This window comes from Pinus tabuliformis, chromosome J, assembly GCF_031772625.1.
Source record: "Pinus tabuliformis cultivar Carrire ecotype Pingquan chromosome J, CPIR1, whole genome shotgun sequence".
Taxonomy (NCBI): Eukaryota; Viridiplantae; Streptophyta; class Pinopsida; order Pinales; family Pinaceae; genus Pinus; species Pinus tabuliformis.
Window position 1 is genome coordinate 1,087,245,845 of NC_142295.1, and position 21,727 is coordinate 1,087,267,571.

A 21,727-nucleotide genomic window follows, 5' to 3' on the forward strand; every position below is an offset into this window, starting at 1 on the left:
AAGGTTGCAAGTAAGTTGCAATGAAATGAGTTTTTTATTCAGAGTAATCTTATATACCTAATATTTCAAAATAGTTTTCCTTTCCTAATCATTATTACTTCTGATTAAGTTTAAATTTCATTATATATACATTTCTCAGAGATAACTGGTTCTTCCAGTGAATCACCAATTGTTTTGTCACTCAAAAACTCCCATTATGATTAGATAGGTTAACTTAGCCATAATGGGGACACTTTTCAAATCTTTGAACTTAACATCTTTTAACAATTAAAAAATAAAGCAAAATATTCCTAAAAAACCCAAAAATATGTTATCCGCACTTAGGCCTTAAATCTATTGGAATTCAAATAACTTAAGAAAAAACGTTATGAGGACCCTTCACATATCACATATTGACAATCAATGAAATTATGGGCTACATTGTCTGGATCATACTACCTCAACCCTCAACCAGTGATTCCCCCTCATGGTCATACATCACTAATCATCACCAGATTGGTCTCTACCCAAGTTGTCTAGGGCTCCAAAGTGTTTGTTCCAACCAGGGCTTCTAGGATTAACAACTCAACCGACAATTGTTGTCGGGCTACCAAAGTGTTTGTCTAACTAGGGCTTCCATGACTAGTAACTCAGCCCACCAAGGACTTCTAGAACGTTTTTCCAAAAAAGGCTTCGAGGACTAGTAACCAAACCCAAGTTGTTATAGGTATTTTAGATCATTTGTCCAACCGAGGCTTTGAGGAACTAGTAACTCAACCCATAGCAAAAAGAGCACGAGAACCAACCAGAAAAAAAGGAAGGAAACCCACAACACCATGGTTATCTAGGAAATGGTAAGGCTAAGAAATCCACCTCCAATCCAGGCATTCCTCCATGCCAATGACAGATCATAACCAAGAAACCACATGCATATGCCATGCATGCCAAAATTAGAAAGAAAACAATAGATGCAACTCGGTCCTTACAAGAAAAACATGTTGTAGTTGCACATCCCGATGTCCTCTTGCATTTTCTTGCTCTTCCTTTTTCTTCTTTATCCAAAACTCCAAGTATGCCACACCCCTCCAAGGGTTCTCCAAGAAAACTCTAAGTGTCCAAGAGTATGAGAGAGAATAGAGAGAGATCCAAAAATGAACTGATCAAAAGCCTATGAACTGATCCTCAGAAGCATTTTTATCAATAAGGCCTCTATTTTCTTCAATTTCCATTATTTTCCTTCATTTTCCTCCTCGCATGCAACTTGTGACCTTTCACCTTCCTTTTCTCCTAATTTCCATTATTTTCATAAATAAAATGCCAATTAATGCCTCATGCCTTTCCAAAGCCTTTGCAATTGTCTTTGCCAATTTCCTTAGCCATTAATAAACCGAAGTGACACCCCACTAGGATGTTTTTCCTTCCATTGAGATTAGAATACATATCCCATGACCTTGGTCTTATTTTTATATTTACATGGAATTTTAACCATGGTTGTTACAGAACCCTCCCCCTTGGGGAAACACCATCATCAGTGTTCAATGACACTTATACACAAAAGACTCATGTTGCCTATGGAGCTTTATAACACAACTTGATACAACATTCACATTGGCAACCTATTGAACATCACAACATACCTCTTATGGAGCTTTATAAACACAACTCGATGTGGTATTTACAGTAATAACCACATATACACTTATACACATTTTATTCAACCAACAAATAATCATATTATCTATGGAGCTTTATAGATCCAACTCGATATAATATTTACAATAATATACACATATGGACATTTTTTCAACCACCAAATAAAAGAATGTGATACCCGCATCAGTAAAAAGGGAATCCATAGGCTCACACCTCCACCCTCAAAAGTAGTATCAGGATTCACCTCCTTTCTAGGAGGTCTAGAATCCACTACCAAAGTCAAAGTTGCATCTAATGTCCAACGTTACAATCCTACGCCACTTGTCCTTTCTGTGAACAATTACCAACTCAATGTTCTAGGGCACACTCCCAATGTGCATATGATTCCATCTAGGAATGCTAATGACTAAAAAAATCCATCCTTGGCCTTCCCTTCCCTATTATACAATCCCTCGGGCAAGCCAATCACCCCCTTCTGTGTAGTTACACACCTTCCAAGTTCCGTTGGCACCCACATCCCGAGCAGTCCATCCCTTGGCAAGGTTTCCTCACATTGGAAGGTCCAAAAATAAGACATATACCTACCTCAAAACCATCATATTGGTCATAGCATGCTCATGGAAATAAATGGACACTATTGGGTACCAGTGTGCCATAATGGCCCTGGTCCTGAAGTGATTTACCAACATATTGCTGCATGGTTCAATTCCTTTCATTGATGCTGCTAATTCTTGCAGTTGGTTTCAATCATCCAACCGAGAATTTTCATGCTTTCCTGTAAAAAGCACATAATTTCCATTAGACTGAAAACAAATTGAAATAAATTCAAATCGTACCTCATTAGTGGTCCGTCAACAAGGTACACTTGCAATTCTGCTTACTTCCTATCACAACAAGTCAAACTAGTTATTTGATCAAATCATCATGTATAAACATATCACATATGTTTAGCTCAAAACATAACCATCATATATAAAAATCATGAATCACATGCAATCACCATAAACCATAATCATAAATCACATGTAGCCATCATAAACTAGAATCATAGATCACATGCATAATTAAAACTAAAATAAAATACCCATACTTATCCTTCAATTGGTCATTTTCTTCTACCTTTATCCTTTCTGTACGCACACCAGATCGGTTTCCATGCTCGGAAAACACCCAGTGCCTTTGCTTCTCTTCAATCAAAATCACTTACACAAAGTGTACATCACAACACGTACATCCACACATGGCGTACAACACCACACAATACATACATCCACACTTGACGTACAACACAATATAATACATACACCCACATAGAGTGTATGACACCACATAATAAATACACCTGCACGCGTTGTATAACACAACACATACATCTATACCCAATGTACAACACCACACAATACATCTACCTATACCTGGCATATAACACAAGACAATACATGTACTACACAGAGTACAACACAACGAATACACATGTCATGATACCACAACTACATAATGCACATACATAGTGTCTCATGCCCACAACACACATGCACACAATACCACATGTACACCAGTACCATATGTACAACATGTACATAATACCACCTATAGACAACACCACCTGCACAACGTGTGAACAACATCACATCTACATGGTGCCACTTATACAATGTGTACACAACACCACATGTTCACCGCACCACCTGCACAACGTGTACACAATACCACATGTACACAACACCACATGCACGACATGTACACGATGCCACATGTACACAGCGACACGTGCACTACATGTACACATCACCACATGTACACCATGTACACAACACCACATGTACAATCATGCACACAACACCATATGTACATAGCACTACATATAGAACATGTACTTATCACCATATGTACACAACATTGCATATCAAACATGCACACAACACCACATTTCCATCATGTGCACAGTACAATATGTACACAATACCATTTATACATAGAATTGCATAAATAACATGTACATAACACCCTATATACACAACATGGCATGAACACAACATCACAGGTGAAACAAGTACAAAATATATACAACAGTAGCACTGCATATCCAAAACCACATTATCTCTACCAAGAAACCTTGCTTCTAGTGTCTCTTTGTTGTCCATTCTTATCCTAGCATGTCAAGGATCGCATTATTTTCATTCTGTTGATGTATCTCTCATCATTAGCTATCCAAAACATAGACATAGTATAATCACATAATATCAATTAATATCCACATGACACTGACCTTGTAGATGTGTAAGGGCTATTCTTCCCACTTATTTCCTTATAAGACCAGGAACCTCTTCTTTTCATTCACTTTCATAAGCAAGCATTCCTCCACAAGAATGATCCCTGATGACCCTGTCAAACAGTGACATAGATACATAGATATATACATATATATAAACATTAGCATAAAACAATCATGATCCCCTTATAAAACGACATACATATATACATATAAATATTAGCATTAAACACTCATGATTTATGACGACCCTATCAGACAATGACATACATACATACATGTATAAATATATAGACATCAACATAATCATGATAATAACATAATTACCCAATAGCATAAGGTCAAGGTTAAGATAACTCCCTTTATCTGTGCACACCATGCACAACATTGAGAACAACATTTCCCAACTTAGCCAAGGCATCTCATGCCTCAAATCCATTTACTTTACCTTTTTTGTTTCCATCTCATGATTTTCCTACCATCATCCATTTATCCTAATGGACCCAACCAATCCAACTGACTGTTATACTCTTTCCTTCAACTTCCCTTATACATGCATCGAGCTTCATCTAGGTCTTACATTACATGTTGGGTTTCATCCAGCTCTTCCCGAACTCCATTAACTTCCCTCTTTTCCAACCAATTCTCAAGACCCACAAAACATAAAAAGAAAGAACAAGGACAAACAAGAAGAAACCATGAAAATGAGTACAATACAACACCACAAACAAATTGGCATGATCATCCACTAGACATAATCAAGACTGTAAATCAAGCGTAAACAAATAATAAATGACCAAAAGCACAAGACTAGCAACAAACACCATGACTCAATCCCCATGGGTTCCCAATGCTTTCAAGGGAAAGTTCAACCTAAGCCTCCTTCAAGATTTCATGGTAGTCTATTTTATTATGCAATCCCCTACATCATACTGCTATAAACACACAACTGTCAGGGCATAAATAAATTTAACAATACACTGGATACCTTACCTTACTGTGCCAAGCACGCTTCCTGTAACCGAACACATCTATGCCATCTGTTAAGGGACTCCAATTCCCTTAATAGATCCAACTATAACTAAACACCAATTGTTATACATGTCAATAAATGCCCATGAATATAGCACATATCCACATAATTTCAGACAAATTAGGCTTAAAAAGACTTCATGTATGCAAAGCACTCATTCATTTGGAATTGTGGTTCCAAACATAGCCCAAAGGAATTCTCACCCAATTCCTTCATTTTATCTTTTTACTTTGTTGCAATCGAGTCTTACTACATATTATCACATCACCTAACTGTTAGTTATATAAACACATAAACTATTACCTTGTCATGCTAATACCAAGCATGTTTCCCTACAACTTCTTACACATGTCAATCACATATTTAAAAGATCAAGACAACATATCTATTAATTTTAAATCAACCTTTACCAATTCTAACAACCATGTCATACTCAAAAATCAACTCACATACATCAGTCATAATACATAATGATACAACTATCACCTACTTACACTCAAGTACATGTAAGTTGTTTCATCACAATATGTATTAGTACAACCATCTTAAAAGAAGATCATTTCTTCAAGCAATCTTATAGACACATACTCATATCATGCAATTAATTAGACATTCGAACAACATATAGATGACATAATAGACACCAAACACTCACACATCAAATAAACAACATAATCAAACATTCAAACACCAAGTAGAGGACATAAGAAAACTAATACCTTAATGGATCTAAGGGAGGCTACCTTATCTATTCAATCAATCTATATTATCACAATATAACTTCACAAGACATCAACTCAAGCATAAATAAGGTCATGATATCCATGACAGTAACCAGCTAACATGTTCACATCATAAACTCATAAACAATTGTCATTCATGCATAACAATCACATATGCATAGTCAGTCTAGATTATTATGACATAATATCACAATATATTAACTCATACCTTAATGCCATAACCATAATCATCTACATAGGTCATTCTAGGTTAGTACAATACATATAACATCAATGTCTTAACTGCAATAACCCTAATCATCAAGTTAACTAACATATAACAAGAAGTTAACATATAACATACTCGTCAACAACATATAACATAATCATCAAGTTAACTATTATATAACAATCAACAAGTTAATGTATAACATACTTATCAACAACATATAACACAATCATCAAATTAACTAACATCAAACAACAACAACAATGCATATAATCACCAGCTACTATCATTCATGACAATTCGACACATGTGCATATGACCACATTGATTCACTAGCATCTACCATGCATGTAACCGAAACAAAAATAAAATTAAAAGTATGCACATAACCCTAATGCTTATAAAAACCATTAACCAACATACCTGCATGCCCACCATACAAACATGTATGATGATCTTCTCTTACCCCAAGGTTTAGTGATGCAACCTCACTTTGATTATTTGTATCTCCTGCTCTATCTCAACCAACACATTAGCATAATAATAACCAGCACCACCATGATGACACAAACTACATACAATGACCTCATAATGCATGTTTGACCTATTATACATGCATAACTATAACCATGACAATACATGCATATAAACATATAGACATTGACATGCATAAAAATTGCATATACAAAAAACATGCATTCATGACAAATACATCCCAACAACAACATCATCAACTCCTACATGGAAACACAACTATAATAATGACCACTACCATGCATACATAACACACACATATACAACCTACATGCATGCATGACAAACAATTATACCCATCTAGTCCAAGTGTTGAACCTAGCTCTAATACCACTATGTAACACCCTCCTCCCGCATTTACCCAAGCTATCCAGTCCACTGGGGTAAACATGTGACGAAGAGTTACCATGATATGATTCAACTCCCTAAGTGAAATTAAGGAACTGGAACTAGAAAACCGACACTTCACAGACCTCCATCAAGTGCTACAGGGCCCCCGGGAGCTAATCCAACACTCCAAATGCCCAACCCCTGAGTTAACCCATCATTTTAATTAATTAAACCCCCAGTTGCTCCCAAGACATGGGCATGCATGCGACTAGGACCCTCTAGTCGCTCCCACAATTCCTGCAAGGGAGATACTGCAATCTTTTTTCAGCGAGTTCTGTGCCAGAGACTGTGATATTTAAGCCACTTTTTCAGGGCTAGTCTCCAAACCATTGCCCGGAACTTGATGAGGCTTCCCAAGACAATAAATGACACCAATAAAAAGACTCTAACATAAAAATTGATCAAGGAATTGACCTAACCAAGCCTAACCATGACAATCATTTCATCAAACATATCACAAATATACGTTCTACAAGTCATAACAATAGATCTGAGCACAGGGGTCTCATACTTATTTGAGAATCACTAAGAATTATTGATTCCTTATAACATTAGTTGCATTATAATATATTAGTTCATATATCCATTTTTCATTCATTTACTAATCAAAATGTGACGATAACCTAACATCATCACTGTCATAAAACATGCTCATAACCAATAGAATAACAATGATAAAACAACCATCAAGATCACATAGTAACAAGTACATTTACCCATCAATTACAAGAGGAAAATAGCTCTTATTAACATATGCAAAATGCAACCAGGTCTGGGATTTCCACGTACCACTTGACCATAGACTAGGTTGAACCAAATCTTTCTTTCAGCTAGTCAACCTCGTGCCATATTCCAAGCATGATTGTGGGATCTCATGAAACATGTCAAGCACAACCAAACCAAGGCTTCCATAGGCCAACCACCTCAACCCTCAACCAGTGATTTTACCTCACGGTCGAACATCACTAACCATCACCAGATCGGTCTCTACCCAAGTTGTCCAGGGCTATAGAGCGTTTGTTCCAACTAGGTCTTCCAAGACTATTAACTCAAAACATGGCTGCTACTGAGATTTGAGAAAGTTTGTCCAACAAGGGCTTCCAGGACTAATAACTCAAACCACCAAGGGATTCCAAAGTGTTTTTCCAACCAAGGATTCCAAGACTAGTAACTCAACCCAAGATGTTACAGGGCTTCCAGGGACTAGTAACTCAACCCACAGCCAAAGGAGAATCAGAACCAACTAGAAAAAAAAGGAAGGAAACCCGCAACACCATGGTTATCTAAGAAATTAAAATTCTAAGAAATCCACTACCAATCTAGACATTCATCCATGCCAAGAAACCACATGCATATTCCATGCATGCAAAAACTATAAGGGAAATCATACATAAAACTCTATACCTGCAAGAAAAACCCATTCTATTTGTTGAACCCGATGTCTTCTTGCACTTTCCTTAATTTCCTTTTCCTTCTTGCTCCAAAAATCCAAGTATGCCACACCCCTCTAAGAGTTCTCCAAGAAAAATATAAGTGTCCAAGAGTATGAGAGAGAGAATAGAGAAAGAGCTCCAAAACTGTACTGATCAAAAGCCTATGAACTGATCCTCATAAACGTTTTTATCAATGAGGCCTAATTTTTCTTCAGTTTCCATAATTTTCCTTTGTTTTCCTCTTCACATTAAAATTGTGACCTTTCACCTTCCTTTTCTCCTAATTTCCATTATTTTCATAAATAGAATTCCAATTAATGCCTCACCCCTTTCAAAATCCTTTTCCATTGCCTTTGCCAATTTCCTTATCCATTAATAAATCGAGGTGACACCCCACTAGGATATTTTTCCCACCATTCAACTTGGAATACGTGTCCCATGACCTTAGTCTTATTTTTATATTCACATGGAGTTTTAACCAGGGTTGTTACTGAGGGTTTTCGGCCTAGGAATCCCTTGATCAATAATGGAAAGATACATGGTAAATCCTGAGGAAGCCCTAGTTTTTTTGTTGTGGGTCCCACATTCATGCTTGGAATATGGCACGAGGGTGATTGGATGAAAGAAAGATTTGGTTCAACCCAATCTATGGTCGGGTGGTACATGGAAGTCCCTGACTTGGTTGGCTTTTGCATATGAATAATAAGAATCTTTCCTCTTGAGTTTTATGAGAAAATTTTCTTGTTATTACATGATTTTAATGGTTTTTCTATCATTGTTATTCTGTTGGTTATATACTGGCTATAAGCATGGTTTTATGACAAAATTTAGTTATGGCTCTCATCACTTTTTGATTAGTAAATTAATGGTTAATAAATGGCCTAATAGATGATAATGAAACTATTATATGAGAGCATCAAACCTTCTTGACAATCTTTAGATAAGTATGAGATCCTTATGTTCAGATGTGTAATTATGACCTGTAGATTACATGTTCATGATGTTTTTGACGGAATGATTGTCATCGTTAGGCCTTGCTAGGTCAAGTTATTGACTACTTTTTGTGTTAGAAGCTTTTTCCTTGTGTCATTCATTGTTTTGGAAAGTTCCATCAAGTTTTGGGAAGTGACCTTGAGTCTAGCCTTGAAAAGGTGGCACAAATTTCGTTGTTTTAGGAACATAACTATGAAAAAAAAATTGTAGTCGCTCCCTTACATGCTTATGCATGCGGCTGGAGGCTTTCATTCGCATGGATGTAGGCTTGTGCATGCGACTGGGAGTTCAGATAAGGGAAAGAGTAGTTTAACTCAGGGTTTGGACACCTAGAAGAGTGGTTAGCTCTTGGGGGTCCTGTAGCACCTGAGGGAAGTCAGTAAGATTTTGGTTTGTCGATTCCACTTTCTTAAGGTGATCTAGGAGGTTGAATTATATCATAGTAACTCTTTGTCACATGTTTACCCCGGTATGTCGGTTAACTTAGGTAAATGCGGGAGGAGTGTGTTATAGGTACGTGGAAGTCCCTGACTTGGTTGGATCTGTATATGTTAATAAGAGATATTTCCTCTTGTATTTCATGAGTAACTCTACTTTTTATTATGTGACTTTGATGGTTGTTCTATCATGGTTATTATTCTAGTTATATGTTAGTTATAAGTATGGTTTCATAATAGGTTCTAGTTATGGCTCTTGATATGTTTTGCTTCTTGATTAATGGTTAATTAATGCATGAGCTAATAAATTTTATTGCAGCCATTGTGAGAGGGAATTAGAACTTCTTGACGATTCTCAAATAAGTATCAAACTCCTATGTTTAAATATGCATTCATGACCTATGGATTACATGTTTGAAAAAATGATTGTTATGGCTAGGCTTGGTTAGGTCAATTCGTTGATCAAATTTGGTATTAATAGCTTTGCCTTGACATATTTTATAATTCTGGAAAGTCTCACTAAGTTTTGGGAAGTCGTCTAGAGGCTAGCCTTAATTAGTGGCTCAGAATTGGGGACCACTACCTTTGAATTGGAAAATTTTGGTTGCAACTGCCTGGATGTAGGCTTGTGCATGCGGTTGGAGGCTTCCAACTGCACGGAGGGCTTGTTGTGGGTGTGGTCAGGGACCCAAGTCATAGAAAAGGATGTCCAACTCAGGTTTGAGCCACTTGGGGTGGTTACTCAGCCCCTAAGTGATCTATATCTTCTATAGAATGTTATGAGATATTAGTTTGTCTTCTGTAGTTGGCCCCACTTCCTTAATGAACCTAGGAGGTCGAGTCATTTCATAGTAGATCTTCCTCTCATGTTTACCTAGGAGGCTAGTGCAACTGGGTAGATATGGAAGAGGTGGTTACAACCTCCAATCTCTATCACTACAAAACTTGCAACCATCACATTGCCACACAAACTGCAATCACCATGTTTCCATACCATATGCAACCATTGTACTACCACACAACCTATAACCATTATACTGCAATCATTTTTATCAATCACTATTGTTGGTTTTCATATTGTTGTTCATGCTCTGCTTCAACCAATTCTTCAATATGGTCATTCAAACCCCTTCTCAAAACCTATTTACATCATGTATCCAAAATGATTGCAACATGTTCATAGACCCACGAAACAAATACAAGTGATTCTGGCCATCAAATAAGTATCAAAATAGCAACATACACATCTAGTTACATTCATTTCTGAGCCTTGATCATCCAACTTTTCCAAAAATCAATTTGGACAAATAATGCTCCCAAAAACCCCAAATAATCATATAAAACTTTATATTAAATTAAATATGCTACAATTTTCCCCTTTCCAGGTGCATTCGAAAAAATGCCAATATTTGGTGTAGGTGATGCAGTTTGCATATCATCAATATTCTATTTATGCGACAAAATGGCATCCATATATTAAAAATTAAAATTTGAACGAACCTACCACCTTGCAAGAGTCGAACTTGCGACCTAAGGAGAATAGGATGCATAGTTTACCAACTCTGATGCCTCAGTGTCACTTGTGATACTTGATTGTACCAATATTTTTGTTATATGAGTGCGCAGGGTCAAACCATTACCGAGTCACACCATGTCCACATGTTCCACTTCAATTAAGTGGTTTACACAGATAGTCCTTCACCCAATCATTTACAGGGACAATGCCAACATGTTTTTATGTGTAGCTTCTCATACGAATAGCCCTTTGTGGCTCATCGGGATAGGTATGACGTCCCTCTCATAATTCTACATGGATGGGGATAGAAACAAAATGGATATACCATCAATATCTCACATGAACAGGCCTTCAGAACAAGATTAATTTTGTCCATATAAGTCTACATGGACATAGATAAATCCACCATGCTAACCGTCTTTCACACGAACACAACTTTGTAACCCATCTTCACTTGTAAAAACATTTACGTGAATGAGACCATGAAACAATGGCTAGAATCCACACTTAGAACCAAAAGAATAAGAACACACACCTTTGCAAAAAAATACTTCTTGGATTCTTCCGTAGAGCTTATCTCATTCAAGTGACTAATTTTGTTGTATTGAATCATGGGTGGGGCTTCCCATATATATTGTGTGATTGGTACAGGGAATTGGTCAAGGCGACCATGGGCCATGTTGTTTTGGGTTCACAAATAATATTTTGTGTATTGTACCATAGACAGGGTCGACCATGCAATCATTCTCGATGTTTCTATATCTTCTATCAAATTTGTACCAATATTATTGATATCATATTATCACATCGTTGACATCAACTACATCTTTGTCAAGCAGGTTGCCATCAAGGACAACACATTAGCCATAATTCGAACACATGTGAATTGGGGGTCACTCATCCTCCACGTGATGATGTCAACATGATGTCATATCCCCACATGGTGGCTCGTGAGAGTGCCACATGTCACCTATTTTTAGACTTTATTCCATTCCAAATGTACCAAATCACCATGTCACTTGGCAGCCTCTAGTGGAACCCCATCACCGAGATGATGTCATCTTGTTGATGTGTCATGTTGATTATGAAATAGTGCCACATTTCATGCATTAATGGGTCCATGACATCATAAAATAGATATTTCTTCAAGTTTTTATTTGATGAATGATGATCTTGAAGAAACTTTCTCCAAAGGATTAGATCTAGGGAATCATACCTAATCTAGATACTCATTGATCATTGATAGGAAATCCTTCTTTGTTGTACCATCTAGAGTTGAGTCTGCAATCTCATGCTATATGACCTTCATTGTGACATATGTGGCATTCAACATCAAACTTCAATATCTATGGAGATGGATGGCGAATTTTCTTGATCAAGTCCACATGTCTCCATATAGGTGCTTGATCATATCCTCTATACGTGACCATATCAAGGGTCAAAAAATCCTACAGTTTGTGCCCAAACTCAGTACATAAAAAAATACCGAAGAAACTTATTTTGTTACATGAACCTAGAAGGAGATCTCAACCTTCTTAAGTTACTTCTTGGAGGAGCCATGTTTCCTAGTTGTTCACCACTTACATGATTATTGCTAGTAGATGCCTTATGATGATTCATACTCATTTTTTATCTTGCTTCATTTTTCTTGTGATCTCTTTGTGATGACCCATATTCATTAACTACCCTACGTTATTTCTACTTGTTGATCCTTTTACTTCATTCTAGTTCCTTGTATTCTCCTCCTTTTTGGAATTATCTTGAGTGTTATTGCAATGAACATACTTGGCCCAGTGCACTACTTTCTTTAGATCTTCAAGAGAGTTATTGTTGGATGATATGTTTTTTTTATAAATCTTCTTGGGATGATCTTTATTTGGTGAGCTTGGGGGACCATTGTTCTTAGGTGCCTAACAATATTGATAGCCAAGACCTGTCTTAATAAGCGGGGACCTATGCATGCTGAGAATATGATCTAGGGATTTAGTCCCTTTGTTGAACTTTGAATAAAGTTTCTCCAACTCTTCTCATACAAGGATAAATTATTCTTCTATTTTTTCACATATTTGTTCTTTCTCATTTAGTTGTTCAGACAGAAAATCCTTTACCCTTTTTTCTTCTTCTAGTTCAACATTGAGAGCAATAATGGTGTCTTCTTTTATACTCTTGTATGGAATATGTTGCGTCAATTGATTTTATTTCTTTATGAGGATCATTGTTTCCTTCAATGTGATTTTAAGTTCTCCTTCAAAATGAACTTTTTATTTAGGTTTTTTGGCCTCATTAATGAATAATATTTCACTCATTTCTTCATCAGTCACACTTGTGTTGCTTTCATTGTCACTTCGTTCCTTTGAATAATTTTTTTTTTCTCTATTGTTTGCTTCTTCTTTTGATACTTGGTTTTGAATCTTGACTCATCATCATTATCACTCATCTTGGCATAAGGACATTTAGATGCATAATGACCACTTCTTACACAATAAAAATATTTGAAAGGAAGCTTACCTTTGAACTTGTTGGTTCCTCTCTTGATCTTTCAAACAAAATTGGCTTTCTCTTCATCAGATTTAGAGCCTGCTTGATTTTATTGTTTTTTTCTTCTTTTTCTGCCTTGAAAGCTACTTCCTTGACTCCTAATTTTCCTTCCTTGATTCTTAACTCATATGTGGAGATATTTCCATGAAGTTTATCAACAATCATCTTGTCTACTTCAGAAATTTCCTCAAGGGCCGATACTTTGGGAATGAATATAAATAAAAGTAATCTCAATACCTTTTGAACAACATATCTATCTATGATTTCTTCACTGAGACCTACAATGGAGTTGACTATATTGTCCACTCAAAGGAAGTAAGAAGCAAATTCCTCATCATATTCCATCTTTAAACTTTCCAATTGGCCCCTAAGAACTTGCAACCTGACTTCTTTAAATTTCACATCCCCTTCATAATAAGTTTTGAGCTTATTCCATAACTCATGGATTGACTTGCACTGCATTACTTTGACAAATTATGACTCTATCAAGCCAATTAAGATAGCATGCTTATCTTGCACATTATAAGTATATACTTCCTTATTTGTTGTATTTTTCAGAATATCATTAGGGATTTTATATTCGATTTCCACAATTTCCAAAACTTATGCTCCAAGGGAGATGAGATATGTCTCCATCCTTTTCTTGCAAAATGGATAATTGGTTCCATAAAAGATAGGGTTGTTTACCACTACTTTTGTCGTGGAAATTTCTCCTTGATATTCAACCTTCTAATAGTTAATTGTTATGAATGTAACCTACTCTGATACCACTTGTTAGACCCAAGAGCATATCAAGAGGGAGGGGTGAATCAATGTGTCATTTATTTTACCAATTTACAAATTTTCATCAATTATCAATGTAGTAATTAATACTAACCACTTGCAATATATCAATAAACATAATAATGCATCATATTAACAGTAAGTCAATAGGCCATCACATTAAAGAGACACAAGTTTTTTAGGTGGAAAATCATACGGGAGAAAAACACCAATATTCTTCTTCTTTATATTCAATTCATTTACATAGATTTGTAGGCTACAACCTACTAGAGGCAACTACCCCAAGGAAATGCAAGTTGTCTCTTGTGGTAGGCTACAACTTGATTGAGGCACCAAACTCGAAAGATGAAAGCAACTGCTCACTGCAGGATACAACTTGATTGAGGTTGCAACCTCAATGATGAGAAAGCTCCAACTTGCTCTAGGCTCCAACCTTGAGAATGAGCAGGATCCAACCTGCTATAGGCTCCAAATTGATTGAGGATCCAACCTCGAGAATAAGTGGGCTCCAAGCTGCTCTAGGTTCCAATCTGATTTACACTCCAACCATGAGAATGTGAAGCCTCCAACCTGCTCTAGGCTCCAACCTGATTGAGGCTTCAACCTTAGTGTAGGCACCAACCTCCATCTTAAACTTCCTTATGGACCTCTATTTCATATCATTTTCAAATTAGATCCACTATCATTATATATCACTAAATCTGGTATCAAAAGGCGTGTCACAACCTACAATCACAACCTCCAATGAAAAATTTGCAACCATCACATCAACACACAACCTACAATTACCATATCGCCATAAAATATGCAACCATTGTACTTACACATAACCTGTAACCGTTATATGAAAATCACTATTAAAAAAATCATATCAATCACTATTGCTAGCTATCATATTGGTTCCCATGCTCTGCTTCAACCAGCTCTTCAATATCGTCATTCAAACCCCTTTTCGAAATGTGTTTACATCATGTATCTAAAATGAATGCAACATGCTCATAGACCCTTGAAATGGATACAACAAATTTTGGCCATAAAATAAGTGTGAAAGGAGAAACATACCCCTTTGATTACATTCATCCTAAGCCTTGAACATCCAACTTCTTCTGTAACTCAATTTGGACAATTAATGCTTCCCAAAACCCAAAATAACCATATAAAACTTTGTATTAAATTACATATGTAAAGTTTACCCCTTTCCAAGCAATTTTGATAAAATGCCAAAAAATGGTGTCAGTGCTGCAATACCATCAATATGTTATTTATGCAACAAAATGACATCCATATATTAAAAATTAAAATTAAACAGACATGCCACCTTGCAGGAGTCAAATCTGCAACCTCGGTAGAATAGGGCACACACCTTACCAACTCGACTGCCTTGGTGTCACTTGTGATGCCTTGTTGTGCCAATAGTTGTGTATATGAGTGCACCAGGTGAAAACACTACCATGTCACACCATGTCCACAGGTTCCATGCCAATCAAGCGATTTATGCAGACAATCCTTAACCTAATCATTTATAGGGATGGGGCCATTGTCGCATTACTTGTAGTTTTTCATATGGATAAACCTATATGGCTCATGAGGACAAGGATGACATCCCTCTTATATGTCTACATGGATGGGGGATAGAACCACTGTGGCTATGCCATCGATCTCTCACACGAACTTGCCTTCATAAAATGATTGATACAATTTATATAATTACATGTTGAAATAGAAAGAGCCACCACGCTAACAATATTTCACACGAACACACCTCCACACCCCATCATAGCTTGAATAAACATTTACATGAACAAGACCATGCAACAATGGCCAGACTCCAGACCTAGAATCAAAATAAACAGAACAAACACCTTTGCAAAAAAACACTTCTCATATTCTTTTGTAGGGCTTATCTCATTTGAGTGACTGAGTTTATTGTATTGAAAAATGGATAGAGCTTCCCATATATACTATGCAAGTGGGCCTGGGAGTTGGTTAAGCCAACCATAGGCCACATTGTTTTGGGCTCACAAATCAAATTTTTCAAATTATGCAACGAACAGGGCTAACCATGTAACCCTTCTAGATGATTCCATGTGACCATGATCTTGAACCATCTTTAGCACCTTTAATTTTTCTCCATATGACCACATGACCTTGGGGTCACTGGTCCTCTGTATGAAGATGTTAGTATAATGTCATCATGCCACATGGCGATCTGGGAGGGTGCCACTTGTCACATATTTTTATAATTTCTACCAATCAAAATGTGCTAAATCACCATGCCACATGGAAACCTCTAGTGGTGCCACATCACCGAGATGATGCCATCTTGTTGATGTGTCATGTTGATTATGCAATAGTGCCACATGTCATGCATTAATGGTTCCACATCATCGTAAATGAGATGCTTCCACATGTCATCATCTATTTGGTTCTATAGGGATGATTGAACCTTGCACATATTCATCATCATATGTCTGTTGAACTATTAGAAGTGCCATTGATTGGCTCGAGAGATGCACGCCATTTAATGACATTAAATAATGCAAAAAATTGTGCACCCAAGGCCATAGATTCTCCTATTCAATGCTGGAATTTCTCTAATCATGCACACTATTTAACCAATTTAATATTTACGTTTTTTCCCTAAAGTTTGTTCGCTCAATTTAACATTGAAATTCAACTTGCCATAGCTTCTCATCCGGGATGAGTTTTTATAAGCATGATATACCGTCAGAAATGTATCGATGAGAAATACACAACCATGCAATTTTTTCGGATCTTTAGGAAATCATAACTACATCAAAAACTCAAATAAATTCAAGCAGATTTAACTTCTCTTAATGAGAACTATACGAGAACCAACCGTCATATTGCTTCATCGAGAGTCTTGCTCCTTCTTTAATCATCATAGGTGGTTTTGCTACTATCTCATATATCCCCTTTCACATCAATGACAACGCTATGTGTAACACTTAGCATGGATGGATATTTTCTCACATGGTTTCGATCCAATTACCCTTTCACCACAGAGTTCATTAATAGAACACCCAGTTACCATTTATTCTATCTCGTATGGGCTAATTTTATTTTAAGTTATTATTATTAAAAAAAAAACTAATATATAAGTTAAACATATATACATTTAAAAAAACATGTAACAAGATTCTTAATCATGGATATTCACCCCCACTTTACCGTAGAGATTATTAATCTCTAAATAGGTTTTATTACAATACCATGGCTTATCAATACCACATACCTAAAAAATAGTAATTTATTTCATATGACACTTATTCAAATGACCTTTATAGGCATAAAAAAACTTTTATTATTATCATTTTTACCTAATTTTCAATTATTAATCCATTTTTTATATAAATTTTTGGGCAAATATGATGCTTTTTGTCTAAAAATAACATGTTAAATATTTAAACATAATATTTCAACATGAGAATACTTTTATTTCTTTTTCAGGCTCATTAAAACTGTATGAGAAAGAAACTCCCTGGATTTCTCTTTAAGCTATTTTTAGACTCCCTAAATATGAAAAGATAGTAGAGAAAACTTGTTTCTTTCACACCCATAAAATTATTTGAAAGAACATCTACCCAATATAATTTTAACCCTTTTCCGAACTAAGTAGACTAATTACGAAAAATTAATAATTTTGTTAATCATGACAAAAAGAGTTCTCCCATGTATTATTTTACCCTTTTTTCAGAGACTAAATTTATGAAAAAAAACATTCTAGAGGTTCCTTTTTATTTCTTTTTCAAACTCTCTAAACATGAAAAATAAGTCGAGTTATCCCTTCATTGGACTCAAAAAATGTAAAAAATTTAGGACTCATCCATCATGATGAGATCGAACCACTCCTTCCTAGAGTTCATTAAAAATACTCCAAAGAACGAGCTTATACTTCAAGCATTTGTTATCCTCCTCAAGGTTATGCAAAAATAAAGAGGTACTTTCCATAAATGGTGGAGGAAATTGGGAAAGATGTATATAAGTTTTTGATTTGAAAAGGAAGCAAGTCACTCTTGAACATGACACTCCTTCTCTCCTCATGTCAAGGTTGGGAAATTCACTTGTCTCTTTGTTGACCATGCCCTATTGAATGTCTTCATATTGGTTTATGGTCCAGTATTGAGTCAAGTGTTGACAAGTCAATTGTTGTGTCATCAATATGTTCAAGAGAAGTTCAACCTAAGTCAAATAAGTTTGCAGTCCTTAAAGCCTTCTATCACTTCAACCATCCATGAGTCAATCCTAAATCACTCGTGTTTTATTTTACTTCAAATCTTGATACTTGTTTTGTGTCGTTAATGGGGGATACATCAATTCCCTTCTGATATGGGTCACTTCCTATCGACTTCAACACATTATCTAGGAAGTTGATTTAGAAACCTTTCAATACCTTGGAATTTTCATACTTCAATGGTAGGTTTCCTCGCTTTTGATGACAAGTTTACATATTTGACTTTTGATTGAATGATTCTATGGGTGTTCGACTTCAGATCATTTATTCACACTCCATAGAATGTACTAGAGTACCTTGAAGGCCATTTTCATTATTGGTGGTTCTTCTCATGTCCGTTAACAGTTCTTAACATTGATTGTCATAAGATGGTTTCTACCATGTTCGAATTCAAGAAATTTATTCACATGGTTAGATTCATACTATGATAGATAGAGATGAAGACCACGGATTTTATCTAATATATCTAGGTTGCATAGAGTTTTAAGTATTCATGACTATAATATAGATCCATGATGTATGTTTGGTGGCTATGTTAATACTGAGTCTTTCAAGCATGGATCCACGATGTATGTCTAGTGGCTATGTTTATACTGAGTATTTTGAGCATGGATCCATGATGTATTTCTAGTGGACATGACCTTTCTTTATTGACATGGACCTTTATACATTTCCATACTTAGAGTTAATGCCTACCTCAGAGATGATCATATGATGTTATTGTATTGTAATATTTTGATTGTTGACTTACAGTTTCCAACCAATTGTTTCTTGATTCAAACCTTTTCATGATAAAGCACTTCAGTCGTCATACCCTTTTTGACTTCGTACTTTAGGGGGGAATTTGTTACACATTATTTTGACACATCTAGCCAAATAATGTCTAATCCAGATCTTTCGTTATCTGAAGACCTATTCTCATCAATCCCTGAAGAAGATGGAAGAAATACCTTTTTATGAAAGATAAGAATCTTGGATTACATACCTTAAAAACCCTATTTTTGGAGACCATCGCAGGTCTTCTAACATGGGTATAAAGTAAAAAAGGTAACAAAGCTTCCATTTTATAAGTCTCATGAATGTATCTTTCTGATTTCTAGAGATATGGGATTGAATCCCTCCTTAAGTGGCTCTCATCCCTACCATAATGTATCCCATCCCTTCCATTGTGGATCTAATCCCTATATAAGTGGATCTCAAACTTCCATCCTTGGCCTATAAATACAAGACACTCAAGGGGAAAATGGTTTGGCTTTTAGACTCTTGAAGTATACTTTTAGTCAACTAAAGTATTCATTGAAGGCTTTTGAATGCAAGTTTAGAATCGAGGACTATTGGGAGGAAGCTATCATATCAAGGCATCGATTGTAACTGTCTCCTTTTCCTTATTAATATAAGACATATTTCTTTCCCACATATGTTGTCTCCTTTTACGAATATTTGTAATGGAATTCCTTGATCATCCATTTAGAATCTATTGAATGTTTTATATATAAAATGCTTTGATTATTTGTGTGTTGGTGATATTGTAGGTTTTGGATTTGGAGATAAAATGTATAAAAAAAACTACAACAAATAAAGGATGAGAAGGGACAAAATTCATATTACCAAGTATATCCATGTTTTCAATTTCAATAGTATTATAGGGAAATCTTGTATATTTTTGTACGTTTTGTTCTAGAGCTTTGATAAACAACTTAATTTATTACCTAGTAGGGTAGGATTTCTACAACAACCCCCAGTATGGTTGCCAATTTTTTTTTATGGACTAATCACTTTTGCAGACAAGAGAACTATGCGTAGACTCAAAAACTAAGACCTTGAACAAAATGTACAAAAATATACAAGCTTTCCATAGAATGGAAATTAATCGTATCTCACAATCTCAAGAACTAATGGTTTGGACTAATAGGTAGTTTCTAAGTTTAGATACTTAGACAATAAGTAGGCTAGAGTAATTGTATTTTGTTTAAAAGAAATAAATAAGGATTTGTGATATACCTTGTTATTGAACGTAGTGAATCTTTTAGTAGCACTAAAAGAAAATTCGAAGTTATCCCTATAGGAAGATATCTACTATAAATTCCACTAACATTCAAGATGTTTTTTGTTGAGAAGGGACTAATTCACATGGAATCTAATAGGACGTTATTTAAAACCCCCACATAGAGGAGGGATTTGAAAGTGTGGGGTAAAAGATAAGGTAAGTTAAGAATGGATATTGAAGAGAAGAAGAAAAAGAAGAGAAGGGAAATATGTTGGAATAGTCTAGACTGAAGAGATGGTTAGAAAAATAAAAGAAAGATGGGGTAGATACAAGGGAGGAGGATACTATAGTTATTAGATCTATAATGAGTACTAGAAGAGAATCAAAATCACAAGGGGTAACTAGGAAAAGATCTACACAAAAGAGGATCATAGGAAAAATGAAAGGTTTTCAAAAAGACACATTGTTAAGGAAGAAATATCAAGACAATATAATAAAGGTATCGACTATAGAATTTTAGGGAGTGATGTTGAATCCATTTCGCAATAGAGAGATATGGATGAACTACATGATTACGATGAGAAATGTAGTTGTGACAATGATATAGGTAATAATGAGGAAGATTTTATTTTTTAGGATGAGAGAATCTTGACAATTATAAGAAGCTTCATGTAGCTAGATCTAGAAGGATATTCTATATTTCCAATGAAAGAAAAAAAATGAAATTACCCTCTTTTTGAATCATCCCTCCTCCACGTTACAAAGGAAAGCAGAAATTTTGGAGAAATCAAATTCGGCATGATTTTACAAGAGAGGATACAAGCATTAGCATAGCTATGAACAAATCAACCAACAATTTTAGTCTTGAATCCCAAGCTAGTGATGTAAGTAAGATATTATTTGACCTTAGAATCTTAGAGTTTCATGGGATTAGGAAATATGATGTGAAATAGAATTGGTTCACTTGTGAAGC